Source organism: Triticum urartu, chromosome 3 (genome assembly GCF_003073215.2).
Source record: "Triticum urartu cultivar G1812 chromosome 3, Tu2.1, whole genome shotgun sequence".
Taxonomy (NCBI): domain Eukaryota; kingdom Viridiplantae; phylum Streptophyta; class Magnoliopsida; order Poales; family Poaceae; genus Triticum; species Triticum urartu.
Window position 1 is genome coordinate 685,719,953 of NC_053024.1, and position 14,748 is coordinate 685,734,700.

General features: G+C 44.2%; 1 pseudogene; it reads right to left on the bottom strand.

Moving 5' to 3' along the window:
• Positions 1-8,132: 8,132 nt before the first annotated feature.
• Positions 8,133-9,803, bottom strand: LOC125549149 (annotated as a pseudogene).
• Positions 9,804-14,748: the final 4,945 nt, after the last annotated feature.

Sequence of the window (14,748 nt, forward strand, 5' to 3'; positions counted from 1 at the left end):
TCCAAAGTTGTTTTGGAACGGAGTCCCTGATAGGATAATTCGCTTTTTGGTACGAAGTTCAGCAAGAGCCTTCCAAATATATAGAAGGGTAGATGGTATCAGGAAAAATATGGATCAATTTAATTATGCACATCCATAATGGGGCATTCTTGATAAATCTCTTATTGATGGGGGCATTCTTGATAAATCCCTTATTAAATGTTGCATATGTCAAAATTTAAACTTTGACATATGATCAAATGTTGCATATGTCAAAATTCAAACTTTGACATATGATCAAATGTTGCATATGTCAAAATTCAAACTTTGACATATGATCAAATGTTGCATATGTCAAAATTCAAACTTGGACATATGATCAAATGTTGCATATGTCAAAATTCAAACTTTGACATGTGATTAAACTTTGACATATGATATCTAGCTAATTCATCTAACATTAATATATCTAGCTAATTCATCTAACATTTGACAAAAGTATAAAAACTAATTCATCTAACATTAATATATCTAATTCATCTAACTAAAAGTATAAAAAACTAATTCATCTAACATTAATATATCTAGCTAATTCATCTAAAATTTGATATTAATCAAATTCATATAAAAGTTTGGCATTAATCTAACATTTATATATATCTAATTCATCTAACATTTCTATAACTCAAAGTATTAAAAACTAAAGAACAGAAAAACAGAAAATAATTAAGAAAATGTGTGTGTGTGTACTATGTGTGTGCGGGATCGATTGGATGAGGGCAGCCATGGCGGCAGGGGGTCTCACAGCGGGGCGACGGCTGGCGAGGCGAGGCGACGGGGATGGGTCGGGTGGCGACGGGGACGGGGACGGGGATGGCGACAGCGTGCGACGGGGGGCAGCGGCGATGTCGTCGAAGCAAAGGTCGAAGCAGAGGAAGAAGAGAAGAAACTGCAAATTTTTGAAGTGCTAGTATATATAGGAGGGACATTTAGTCCTGGTTGGAGCCACCAACCGGGACTAAAGGTCTGTTTTGGCCAGGCCAAGCGGCGGGAAGTGCAGGCCTTTAGTTGTGGTTGGTGGCTTCAACCGGGACTAAAGACCCACCCCCCCCCTAGTCACGGTTGGAGCCACCAACCGCGACTAAAGGCCCGCGCTTCCTATATCCAATGTTTAGTCCCACCTCGCTAGTTGAAAGGAGCTCGCACCGGTTTATAAGCCCCGCCACGGCTACCGTGTCGAGCTCCTCTCTAAGCAGGCCTTTGTGGGCCTATTCCAACTCTTCTGCCCTGTGGGGCCTACTGGGTCGTACGGGCCTGCATCCTGGCCCTAGTAGAGGTTGGGTTTCTAGTTGTATGCAGGCCGAGGCGGCCCTGTAGGGGGGCTTTTTATAATTTTTTTATTTTCTGCTTTATTTATTTTCTTTTATTTCTGAGTTGTTTTTTGCTTTATTTAGAGTTCCTTTGTGAATATTTTTGGTTTAGGTAAAAAAAATAAACTTTCTGTTAGTGCGAGTAGTTTTCAAATTTGGATAGTTAAAATTTGAATTATTTGAATTTTGTGTGAGTCACTAGTTTGTGAATAACTTTACTTCAAAAATAGATTTTTTCAGTAATTCTTTTTTCCGCTATTTAATATTAGTGTGTTTTATCATTATATCCAATTTGGTTATGCTTAGGTTATTTAAAAAAATTAAAATTCCTTTGTAACATATGTGTTTTCGTCCAAAACCCTGATACTTCGAAAGAGATTGTCCATTTTGTACACGAAGTGCATCATGTTTTTGCCGTAACCCTCTCAACTTTTTGCACATGCTATGTGGGTGAAATGGTGATACCATGCAAACTTTCAACCTTTTCAGAGTTCATTTGTAGTGTTTTTCAATTTCAGGGTCATTTAGCTCAAAACATCAGTAAATATGAAAAATAGCAAATGAAGTCAAAAAGGGTTGAAAATTGATGACGTGGCTTTGAATGGTGCATACTGAATGCACAAAAAGTATGGAGTTGAAATAAGTTTAAAAAATGAAATGTCTTTGTAACAGATGAGTTTTCGTCCGAAACCTTGATACTTCGAAAGAGATTGTCCATTTTGTACACGAAGTGCATCATATTTTTTCGTAACCCTATCAACTTTTTAGCACATGCTATGTGGATGAAATGGTGATACCATGCCAACTTTCAACCTTTTCAGGGTTCATTTGTAGTACTTTTCAATTTCAGGGTCATTTAGTTCAAAAAAATCAGTAAATGCATGAAAAATAGCAAATGAAGTCAGAAAGGGTTGAAAATTGATGACGTGGCTTTGAATAATGCATACTAAACGCACAAAAAGTCTAGAGTTGAAATAAGTTTAAAAAAATGCAATGCCTTTGTAACAGATGAGCTTTTGTCCGAAACTCTGATACTTCGAAAGAGATCGTCCATTTTGTACATGAAGTGCATCCTGTTTTTGCTGTAACCCTCTCAACTTTTTAGCACATGCTATGTGGGTGAAATGGTGATACCATGCCAACTTTCAACCTTTTCAGAGTTCATTTGTAGTGCTTTTCAATTTCAGGGTCATTTAGCTCAAAAAATTCAGTAAATGCATGAAAAATAGCAAATGAAGTCAGAAAGGGTTGAAAACATAATGATGTGGCTTTGAATGGTGCATACTAAACGCACAAAAAGTCTGAAGTTGGAAATAAGTTTAAAAAATGAAATGCCTTTGTAACAGATGAGTTTTCGTCTGAAACCATGATACTTCGAAAGAGATTGTCCATTTTGTACACGAACTGCATCCTGTTTTTGTCGTAACCCTCTCAACTTTTTAGCACATGCTATCTGGGTGAAACGATGATACCATGCCAACTTTCAACCTTTTCAGAGTTCATTTTGTAGTGCTTTTCAATTTCAGGGTCATTTAGCTCAAAAAAATTGGTAAATAAGCTGAAAATAGCAAATGAAGTTAGAAAGGTACATGTTTGTCTGAAGCACAAAAGTACACGTTTCAAATGCCGAAACACATAATCACCCTACCTATTACAAAGATTCCCTACGGTTTGTCCAAAGTGGGACTTTCCATATATATAAGTCCGGAAACACACTAGAGAAGAAAGTGATGACAGTGAAGCCGGACACATCCAGATTGGGATCTTTGGGTGTGAAACTTTTCTTCACGTGTGTCCCTTTGCGTCATAACCACGGACAATCTTCATCATTTAACTGGATGCTCAGGTCAATATTCACTGTGAAGGGAGCAATTTCATGAAACTTTTCATAATCTTCTGACATGTCTGTCTTATCATCCACTCCCACGATGTTTCTTTTTCCTGAAAGAACTATGTGGCGCTTTGGCTCATCATATGATGTATTCGCTTCCTTATATTTTCTTTTTCTCGGCTTGGTAGACATGTCCTTCACATAGAAAACCTGCGCCACATCATTGGCTAGGACGAATGGTTTGTCTACGTACGCAAGATTGTTGAGATCCACTGTTGTCATTCCGTACTGCGGGTCTTCTGTTACCCCGCCTCATGTCAGATTGACCCATTTGCACCGAAACAAAGGGACCTTCAAACCACGTCCAGAGTCAAGTTCCCATATCTCCTCTATGTAACCATAATAAATTTCCTTTCCCCTCTTGGTTGCTGCATCAAAGCGGACACCACTGTTCTGGTCGGTGCTCTTTTTATCTTGGGTGATCGTGTAAAATGTATTCCTATTTATCTCATACCCTTTGAAAGTCATTATATTCAAAGATGGTAACTGGGACAACAAGTACAGGTCATCTTCAACAGCATCGTCATGCATGGCAAGTGTCTGCAACCAACTGGCAAAAGTCCTCGTTTGTTCACGTGTAATCCAGTCGTCAGACTGCTCCGGGTGTTTGGAGCGTAGAATATTATTGTGTTCCTCCATATACGGAGCCACCAAGGTAGAATTTTGTAGAACTGTGTAGTGTGCTTGAGTGGGAGAATGCCCATCCATACATATTATTTGTTTCGGTCCTAGCATGTCGTTTCCACCCAGTCTGTCCTTATGCCGTGATTCAGGAACACCAATTGGCTTAAGGTCAGGAATAAATTCAATACAAAACTCAATGACCTCCTCATTTTCATGACCCTTAGAGATGCTTCCTTATGTCCTAGCACAGTTATGAACATATTTCTTTAATACTCCCATGAACCTCTCAAAGGGGAACATATTGTGTAGAAATACAGGACCCCAAACTTTAATCTCTTCGCATAGATGAACTAGGATGTGTGTCCTGATGCTGAAGAAGGATGGTGGGAACACCAACTCAAAACTGATAAGACATTGCACCAAATTATTCTCTAACCTTGGTATGATTTCTGGATCGATTACCTTCTGAGATATTACATTGAGGAATGCACATAGCTTCACAATGGCTAATCGAACGATTTCCGGTAGAAGCCACCTCAATGCAACCGGAAGTAGTTGCGTCATAATCACGTGGCAGTCATGAGACTTTAGGTTCTAGAACTTTTTCTCTGCTATATTTATTATTCCCTTTATATTCGACAAGAAGCCAGACGGGACCTTCATACTGAGCAGGGTGCGCGTCTTCTTCCACATGGGTGCACGTCCGTCGGCTTCATTCGAAACAGATTGTCCGCTAGGACCCTTTCCAAAAATTACCTTCAAATCCTTGACCATATCATGTACATCATCACCAGTACGGTGGCGAGGCTTCGTCTGGTGATCTGCCTCACCTTTGAAATGCTTGCCTTTCTTTCTTACGGGATGCCTGCTCGGAAGAAATCGACGATGTCCAAGGTACACATTCTTCTTACAATTATCCAAATATATATTGTCGGTATCATCCAAACAATGCGTGCATGCACGGTATCCCTTGTTTGTCTATCTTGAAAGGTTACTAAGAGCGGGCCAATCATTAATGGTCACAAACAGCAACGCATGTAGGTCAAAATTTTCTTGATCGAGCTGATCCCACGCACGTACACCTTTTTCATTCCACAGCTGTAAGAGTTCTTCAACTAATGGTCTTAGGTACACATCAATGTCGTTGCCAGGATGCTTAGGGCCTTGGATGAGCACTGGCATCATAATGAACTTCCACTTCATGCACAACCAAGGAGGAAAGTTATACATACATAGAGTCACAGGCCAGGTGCTATGATTGTTCCTCTGCTCCCCAAAAGGATTAATGCCATCCGCGCTTATACCAAACCATATGTTCGTTGCGCCACCTGCAAAGTCCCCCCATTTCCTCTCAATTTTTCTCCACTGCGACCCGTCAGCGTGTACTCTCAACTTCTTGTCTTTCTTACGGTCTTCTTTGTGCCATTGCATCAATTTGGCATGTTCTTTGTTTTGGAACAAACGTTTCAACTGTGGTATTATAGGAGCATACCACATCACCTTGGCAGGAATCTTCTTCCTGGAGCGCTCACCCTCGACATCAATAGGGCCATCGCGGCTGATCTTATAGCGCAATGCACCGCATACCGAGCACGCGTTCAAATCCTCATACTCACCGATGTAGAGGATGAAGTCATTAGGGCATGCATGTATCTTCTGCACCTCTAATCCTAGAGGGCAGGCAGCCTTCTTTGCTTCGTACGTACTCCCGGGCAATTCGTTGTCCTTTGGAAGCATATTCTTTAATATTATCAGCAAGTTTCCAAATCCCTTGTCAGATACACCATTCTCTGCCTTCCATTGCAGCAATTCCAGTGTGGTGCCCAGCTTTTTCTTGTCAGCTTCGCAATTTGGGTACAATAATTTCTTGTGATCCTCTAACATGCGCTGCAACTTCAGCCTCTCCTTTTCACTTGCGCAGTTTCTCTTTGCATCGACAATGGCCCGACCTAGATCATCAATGGGCTCATCTGATGCCTCTTCTTCAGCTTCTTCCCGCATTGTCAGCTCAACTTCTTCCCCCACTGTTGTACCATCGTATTCAGGGAACCCATGGCCAGGATAGTTGTCGTCGTCCTCTTCTTCTTCATTGTCTTCCATCATAACCCTCTTTCTCCATGCTTGGTCCAAACATTATAGTGGGACATGAAACCGGACTCAAATAGGTGGCAGTGAACGGTTCTTGAGTTAGACTAATTGTGATCATTCTTACAGTCAGCACATGGACAAGACATAAAACCATCCGCTCGCTTGTTTGCCTCAGCCGCAAGCATAATAGTACGCACGCCATTAATGAACTGAGGAGAGCATCGGTCATCGTACATTCATTGCCGGCTCATCTTCATTACACATCACCGAAAAGACCAAATTAATACAAGTTCATACATCAAGTTCATACATAAAGTTCATACACACTTATTCTCATAAAACAACATACAAACTCTCTAGCTAAAGCATTTAAATGCAACAATAAATGCGATCAAGATCGCAACTAAGGTAACAATTGATCCAACAGCATAATGATACCAAGCCTCACTATCAATGGCATATTTTCTAATCTTTCTAATCTTCAAGCGCATTTTCTTCATCTTGATCTTGTGATCATCGACGACATCGGCAACATGCAACTCCAATTTCATCTTCTCCTCCTCAATTATTTTCAATTTTTTCTTCAAGCAATCGTTTTCTTTTTCAACTAAATTTAACCTCTCGACAAGAGGGTCGGTTGGAATTTCCGGTTCACATACTTCCTAGATAAAAATATCTATGTCAACTTGATGGGCATGATTTGTCATAAACAAGAAATGCAACAAATAGTTATAAAAGAGAATATACCACATCCGAATCATAAACCGGACGAGGACCGATGGGGACGGATATCAAAACCATCGCACTATGTATAACATACAATGTACGGGTAAGAAAATTATACAAGTAACTATATATCTAAATCACACAAACATGATTTTTTTTTTACATAAGAAGGATAAGAGCAAGAGGCTAACCACAAGGTGGTGTCGGCAACGGGACGGTGCGGGCGATCGACAGTGGTTAGGACGGAGACGGGAAGGCACTAAGTAAACCACACCTACATATGCAAACTAAGAGTTATTTTGAGCTCAAATTGCATATAAATTAAATAAACTACCACATATGATTCCTCCCAAACTAAAACCCACAAATCACTATACTTATAGAGCATTGCAATAGCTAATCTAGCAATGAAAGATGAAAGGACAAAGTTGCTAACCTTTGTGATCACTTAGATGGATGGGGTGCCTTCAAATCTTGACAAATTTTGGCAAAAATGGAGGATGAGCTCGAGAGGAGAGGAACAAAACAGAGAGGAGAGGAAAAGGGAATAACAAAGAGTTCGGGCTCGACGAAGGGTATATATAGGATGATCTTTAGTCATGGTTGGTTATACGAACCGAGACTAAAGGTGTTGGTGGGGCCCCAGCCTGTCACCACTTCTTTAGTCCCGGTATGTGGCACGAACCGGCAATAGAGGTTCGCCACGAACCGGGACTAATGAGCGCCGCCCGCCTAGCCGTTGCAACCGGCACTAATAGTCACATTAGTGTCGGTTCATTTACAAACCTGGACTAATGAGCTGAACATTAGCCCCTTTTTCTACTAGTGTGGATTCGGTGGGGAAGGGACTAGAGGCGGAGGGAGGGCGCCGAGCTTCAGATCCAAGCAACCGGGGCCAAACGCTGTAACCCCCGGGAATGAACCTCTTGCGTCGATGCCTCGCTGCCCACGTGGCCGAGAACTTTGGCCAGCAACCGCGGCCGCCCTTGGTACCCCACCACCCAAGGCCACCGTGCTGGCACACCAGAGGCCCTCCGCTCGAATGACGAAGCATCTGAGGCCTCACTGGCACCCTCCTCGATGGATGGGTAAGGTTGCTCGGCGGCTGCCTCTGGTGGCGACAACAAATAGGGGGTTGGGGGTGGCGGCGGTGCAATGGAAACACTGGTCGCCCCACCATACAGGGAAACACTGGTCGCCCCACCATACAGGGAAACACATGCCCAAAAGCATGTGATGGTACCTAGCTTAACTGTTGTTGGATGTAGATCTAGCCAACCATTCCCGCGTGTACATAATTTGTTTCTACGAATGCGTCGATGCGCAAAGCTTTTTACATTGGGGAAGGATCCTTTTGGCTGAAAAAGAAAAAGGAAGAGAGCAAACTGTACATTCAGTGGTTCATACACGCACCAATACATCCGAGTTGGCATGCACGATCTCACATCTCAATTTCAACTAGAAGATGACTCGACCGGAGCGACGGCTGGTTCTTGTTCTCTTCCTCGACGGTCAGCTTATCCTCCCCTCCCTTTTCCTCTGTCCTTATTGCGGCCTCCTTCACATCAGTGCCTTTTTTTCCGTCCGATTCCCCTGCAAACGGTAACCACAGATCAAATCGAAACGTTATAAACTGTGAGAAGAAACAAAGAAATCTTGAAGATGCAAATGTGCAATGACATGGATAGCAAATGAAGAAATTGAACCTACGTACCATCATCGTCTCTCAAAGTGGCCGCGGATGTCTCCTCCTGTTCCGGCTCCCGGGAGACGCTCTCGACCTCTTGCGGCACGACGTCGACCTCCTCGACGGTGACCACCTCCTCCGTCGCCGTTGCCTCCTTAGTTTGCTCGGTCTCATCATTGGCTTCGACTGCGGCCTCTTTGACGACAGTAGGCTCCGGCAGCTCTGGCTCGCTTATCAGATCGTCGTTGTTCAAGGAAGGCGTGGGTTGCTCTGCCGCCTCTGGCACCTCCACCTCCGGCACCGGCTTGGTGGGGAATGCGGGGCTCTCGTCCACGTTGGTTGCAGGAGCAGCCGCCCCGGTGGCAATTTCGTCCTCGTTGGCCGTCGTCGGGGCAGGGGCGTCTACGGTGACGGCATCTTCTTCTTGCTCCCGCGTGACCACCGGCGCAGCCTCGGCGGTGGCTGCACTTCCATCTGCCTTGGCCACCGGGGCGTCCACCAAGGCGGCAGTTACAGTTTGCTCATCCTTGGCGACCGGCGCATCCACCAAGGCGGCAGTTTCACTTTGCTGCTCCTTGGTCACCGGAGCGGCCGGGAAGGAGGCAACGTCAACCTGCTCGGCGACCGGAGGATCCACCAGGGCGGCAGTTTCACTTTCCTGCTCCTTGGCCACCGGAGCGGCCGGGAGGGCGGCAACGCCAACCTCCTCGGCGACCGGAGCATCCACGAGGGCGGCAGTTTCACTTCCTTGCTCCTTGGTCACCGAAGCGGCCGGGAAGGAGGCAACGCCAACCTCCTCGGCGGCCGGAGCATTAACGAGGGCGGCAGTTTCAGTTTCCTGCTCCTTGGCCACCGGAGCGGATGGGAAGGCGGCGACGTTAACCTCCTCGGCGACCGGAGCATCCACCAAGGCGGCAGTTTCACTTTCCTCCTCCTTGGCCACCGGAGCGGCCGGGAAGGTGGCAACATCAATCTCGTCGGCAACCGGAGCAACCGACATGGTGATACCCTCAATCTCCCCCGCCAACGGAGCAGACGCGATGGATACAAGTTCGTCCTCCTTGGCCGCCGGTGCAGCAACGAAGGAAGCACTGCCATCATCACCGGCCACCGGGGCAGCCAGGAAGGTGGCACCGGCATCTTCGTTGGCCACCGGAGCAGGCACAAACGTGCCAATCTCGTCCTTCTCTATCGCCGGAGCATCGGCCGAGATGATACTGTCATCCTCCATGGTGACTACGCCCACGGGGGCATCCGGGATGGCGACACTACCGTCATCCTCCACGTTGATCTCCTCGATGTCCTTCTCGTTCGACGTTGCCGCCTCGTCTTCAATCGCCTCGGCCGACCACCCTTCCTCATTCTCGCCCCGCCGACGGTCTCTTCCCGCCTCGACGGTAGGCGCGATCGACACCTCGACAGGCTGGCCATTCCTCATCTCCTCGACGACGATGACGCTCTCGCTGGTGGATGCCACACCGTCGTCCCGATCGGCGACAACCTCCTTGTCCCTGACGCCCTCGTCTTTCTTCGGCCCGGCAGCCTCCTCGGTCGCCGTCCCCTTCCCCTTGTCGTCGGGGACGGCGACTGCTCCCTTCTTACCGTCCTGCTTGCTCTCCCCCTCTTTCTTCTCCCCGACGACCTTGGCGCCGATCACGGTGGACGCAGCCTCGTCGCCGTCCTTGACGACGAGCGCGGCCAAACCGGCCTTGCCGCCCCGCTCCTTAGGGGCCTTCTCCTTCGCCGACGCCGACTTGTGGAGCTTGACGTCGTCGCCATTGTCCTTGGTGGCGACCGGCTGGTGGGCGGCGGTGGCGACGACGCTGGACTTCCGCCGGAACCTGCGGCTGCACCTGCCGCTGCCGTCGCTGCTGAGCACGGCTTCCTTGGAGGTGCCGCAACCCATGGCGCGACACGGCGAGGAGCGAGGGAGCTGAACGCCGGAGATCGATCTGAGGTGGGGAGAAGTCGGGGGGAGGATTCCCGTGTTGTATATATACTGCATGCGCGCGGCCATGCACGGCGTTGCAAAATTAGGGGAACCGTAAACGACCGAATTGGAGGCTGTGGCATGGTTGGTGCGTGTTTTTAATAGCCAGGTTGCTGCTCACCGTCGTTGCTGTTCGAGTCTAACACTTGACAATAAATATTTCGAACCTTACACAAACTGAACTATGTGAGATCCTGGATTCGGCTTGCCTGCTCTCTTTCTCATGCTCCTATCCGTGCTTCCACTTCATTCTATGGCTGTCTTTTTTTCTTTTTTCTTTCTAATCTAATCATCCCCTGATTTTAAAGGGGTGAGGCCGGGCCTTATTTTGTTCCAATCAAATCGGGAGCACGGATGGGCGCACACCGAGGGGGCAGGCAAGTCTCGTCCGAGATCCTGGGCATTTTGGCTTCACATTGATTTCTTTATATGAAATCAGGGGAGAAAATCCTTTTAATAATAAAAAAAGGGGCAGACGAAAGCAAGAGAATATAAAAATGTCTAAGTCTTGAGAAAACGTATGAGCAAAACAGAGGAGCAAAAGAAACAACAACACAAAAGTTCTATGAAATTGTTTCTCCCGAATTTCCAATAGGCGAGGGCCAAAGTTCACTAGCCGCTGCAGCGCCACATAAACATTGCGATTTGCGAGATAGTCATTCAGATAGAACAAAGAGCAATGCGCCCAACTCACCTTGTAAACGATATTTCAATCAATTATCTAAGGAATAAGGTCGTACTGCTTTCAAAAAATAGAAGCGGAATGCGCCCAACTCACCTTGTAAACGATATTTCAATCAATTATCTAAGGAATAAGGTCGTACTGCTTTCAAAAAATAGAAGCGGAATGCGCCCAACTCAACTAGCTTGGAAAGTTGAAGAAATGGCATGCGACACACGCTGGCAAGTCGATTTTGTCTCCGACCTGTGGGCGGCGAGCCTCCTCGCGTTTTGGCCGGCCTCCCTTCTTCGGCGAGGATCCACGCATAGGTCGGCGCTGCTCAACTATGAGGAGCGGATCGTTGACAGCCGGGGATGTCACGCGAGAAGAAATGGCCTGGTCCGTTTGCTGTGTTACCTGGTGCATACACGCAAGAGTGTGTACCGGGGTGTGCAGGAGCCGAAGCGGCTCCATAAGAGACCTGCCGGTGGTGTTGCAAAAATGTTCTAGAGACAATAATAAAGTTATTACTTTACTTCAAAGAACATTATTTTATATATGACCTACAGACCGCGGTGTTGGAAAAATATGCACTAAATGTAATAATAAAATTATTGTTTTATTTCATGTTCATAATTTATATATATATATATATATATTTCTGTTGTATAATTACAATGATTCTTGAATATGAGAGTTGAAGGAAAACTTAGTTGCATGTCTGAAAACATAAACATAAAAAAGATCTCTATTCTCACATATGGGACTCACTACGAAGAAAACACATGTTGCCCAGTGTCGGGCTATTTGCCGAGTGTTTTTTTACGGGGCACTCAACAAACAAGGTCTGTGTCGAATACCTAGACACAAAACACTCGGCACAAAATGGGTAATCGACAAACAGAAAACCCTTGGAAAAAGCAGGGTCTTTGCCGATTGTCATTCATAAGTCACTCGGCAAACAGGTCTTTGCCAAGTGTTTTTATAAGGCCCTCGGCAAACAATTAAAAATCAATAAGATGCATGTATTCATTTGGATTTTCAAGACCAAACTTCATTCCAATGCTCTTTGAAATGTTTTGTACACTTAACATACACCACTGAACGATCTGTGTCAAAATTTAGCAGCTTTCATGGTTGGTTTGCTATATTTAAGTCGTTAAATGCATTTCTAGCATTTAGTTATTATAACAACATTTTGAACTGAAAGTGCATGAAAAAAATGTAAAAATTGTGTTGAAAATTCATACTTGTGTTTCTTGAGTCCATGTTTAGGCCTTATCCAAGAAATGGAAATGAATTTTAAACATGAGGGTACCAGGACACAACCCAAATATTAAGTTCGTTGGTTTTTTAATTTCAAAAAATGCAAACAAAGTGCAAAAAGCATGAAGCTTGGCATGCCCACATATGACACCTAGGAAGTAGTGTTAAAAATTTGAGAAGGTTTCACAAAATTTGTGGCGTACACTACTTAGAAACCAGATCATCTCCGAGGAAGAATCATGGTTTTGAGAGGAAATGAGTCATGTGTGAAGGTGATGTGATCATTACTTCATTTGTTGGCCTTGATTGTTTTTCTACACTTAAGATACATCATAAAATAATCCATGTCAAAATTTGTCATTTTAGATGTCAATTTGCTCTATTTAAGTCATTAAGTGCATTTTATAGGCATTTGGTGAATATAATTCTAATTTGAACTGCAAGTGCATGAAAAAGTTGAGAAAATTATGTGGGAAAATCATATTTATCTTCTTGAGTCCATGTTTACGCAGTTCCAAGAAAATGGAAGTAATTTCAAACAGGACCCCGAACATTGAGTTTGTTGGTCTTTAATTACAAAAATGCAAACAAAGTTCAAAAATTATAAAACTTGGCATGGTTCTCACTGCTCGGATATGACACCTAGAGGTTGTTGTAAAAATTTTAGAAAGTTTCCCAAAAGTTATGTTGTACACTTCTAAGAACTGGACCATCTCTGAGGAAGAATCATGGTTTCTAGAGGGACCGGGTCAGGTTTAATGGCGATGCGACCTCTATTTCACTAATTGACCTTGAAATTTTTTATACACTCAAGATACACCATTACACGATCCACATCAAAAATTAGCCTCTTTTGGGGTCGGTTTTCTATATTTATTAATTAAGTGCATTTATAGGCATTAATGGATATAATTCAAATTTGGACTACAGGTGCATAAAAAAGTTTGCAACTTTGTGTTGAAAAGTCATATGTGTATTCTTGAGTCCATGTTTAGGCATTATCCAAGGAAATGAAAGTAATTTCAAACATGAGGATGCCAAGATATGACTCCAAACATTGAGTCTGTTGGTTCTATAAATTCAAAAAATGCAAAAAAAAAGTCTGAAAAGTCTGAAACTTGACAATGGATCCCTCAAATGATATTAGAGGTTGTGGTAAAAATTTGAGAAGGTTTCACAAAATTTGGGACATAGATGGCTTAGAAACCAAACGTTCTATCGGGAAGAATCATGATTTGTGGAGGGAACGGGCCATCTTTAAAGGTGATGTGACCGTTGGTTCATTTGTTGGCCTTGAAAAAAATTATACACACATGATACACCATTACATGATCCATGTAAGAAATTGGCATCTTTCTGTGTTTGTTTGCTATATTTAAGCCATTAAATGTAGTTAGTGAACATAATTAAGATTTAAACTGCAAGTGCATGAAAAAGTTGGCAAAATTGTGTTGAAAAATCTTATTTGTGTCATTAAAGAATTTGAAAAACTGTTGGTTTTTAAATCCGAACCATGCAAATGGAGTACGAAAAGCATGAAAACTGGGCATGGTGACCTCATATGACATGTATATGTTGTGGTAAAAAAATTTAGAATGTTTCACAAAAGGTTTGACGTACAGTGCTTAGAAACAGCGAGCGCCGAGGAAGAATCATGGTTTCGAGAGGGAATGGGTATTAATTTTTTGCATATTGTTGATCAAGCTATAGTTTCACTTAACTCGAGATTTGAACAATATGAGAGGTACGAAAAAATTTGGTTTCTGGTTTACTTCAAGTAGGCTTCGATTCCTGGATAAAGAGTTTGTTGGCTGCTCGTGTTAATCTTGAAGATGCACTTGAATTGTGTTGACTTTTTCTCCAGGACTGAGTACAGAAATAAATGGCCCACTTGATATTTTAACTTTTTGAAGAAGTGCTCCTTAGTTATTACATAATAAATTTTGCTAATCATTCCTATGATCGTATCACGGTTGCATGTGCAGCAAGGTGCTTTTGTAAACTCAAAGATTTGGACAGGACCGACCTCCCGAGGTGGCGCACCGCATTGACTGCATCGCTTGGTATAGCCGATTGATTCGAGAAATAATGCACGGATTTGAATTTTTTCAAAAATAATACAGCGTCGGCTTCCCTATAGCCGATTGGATTCAATCGGCTTTCCATAAGCCGATTAGTCCCATTCGGGCAGGCGATGCTCGATAGGCATGCAGTCGGCCAGCGCGAAGCCGACGGATTGTGCACTGCATGGCACATACAAGTTTGAGAAGGGGTACGTACATGGAGTTCCAAGTGCCCTACGCGCGCACCGATTGATCAGGTGATTACCCTAGCATGAATACATGCATGAAAGGACCCACATACTGGCCAGGTCGTACGTAATTCTAATACACATGTGTCCCAATGTATATACACATACATGAATACAGGGCCGGCCTTGGGCCAGGGCAGCAGGGGCGACGGCCC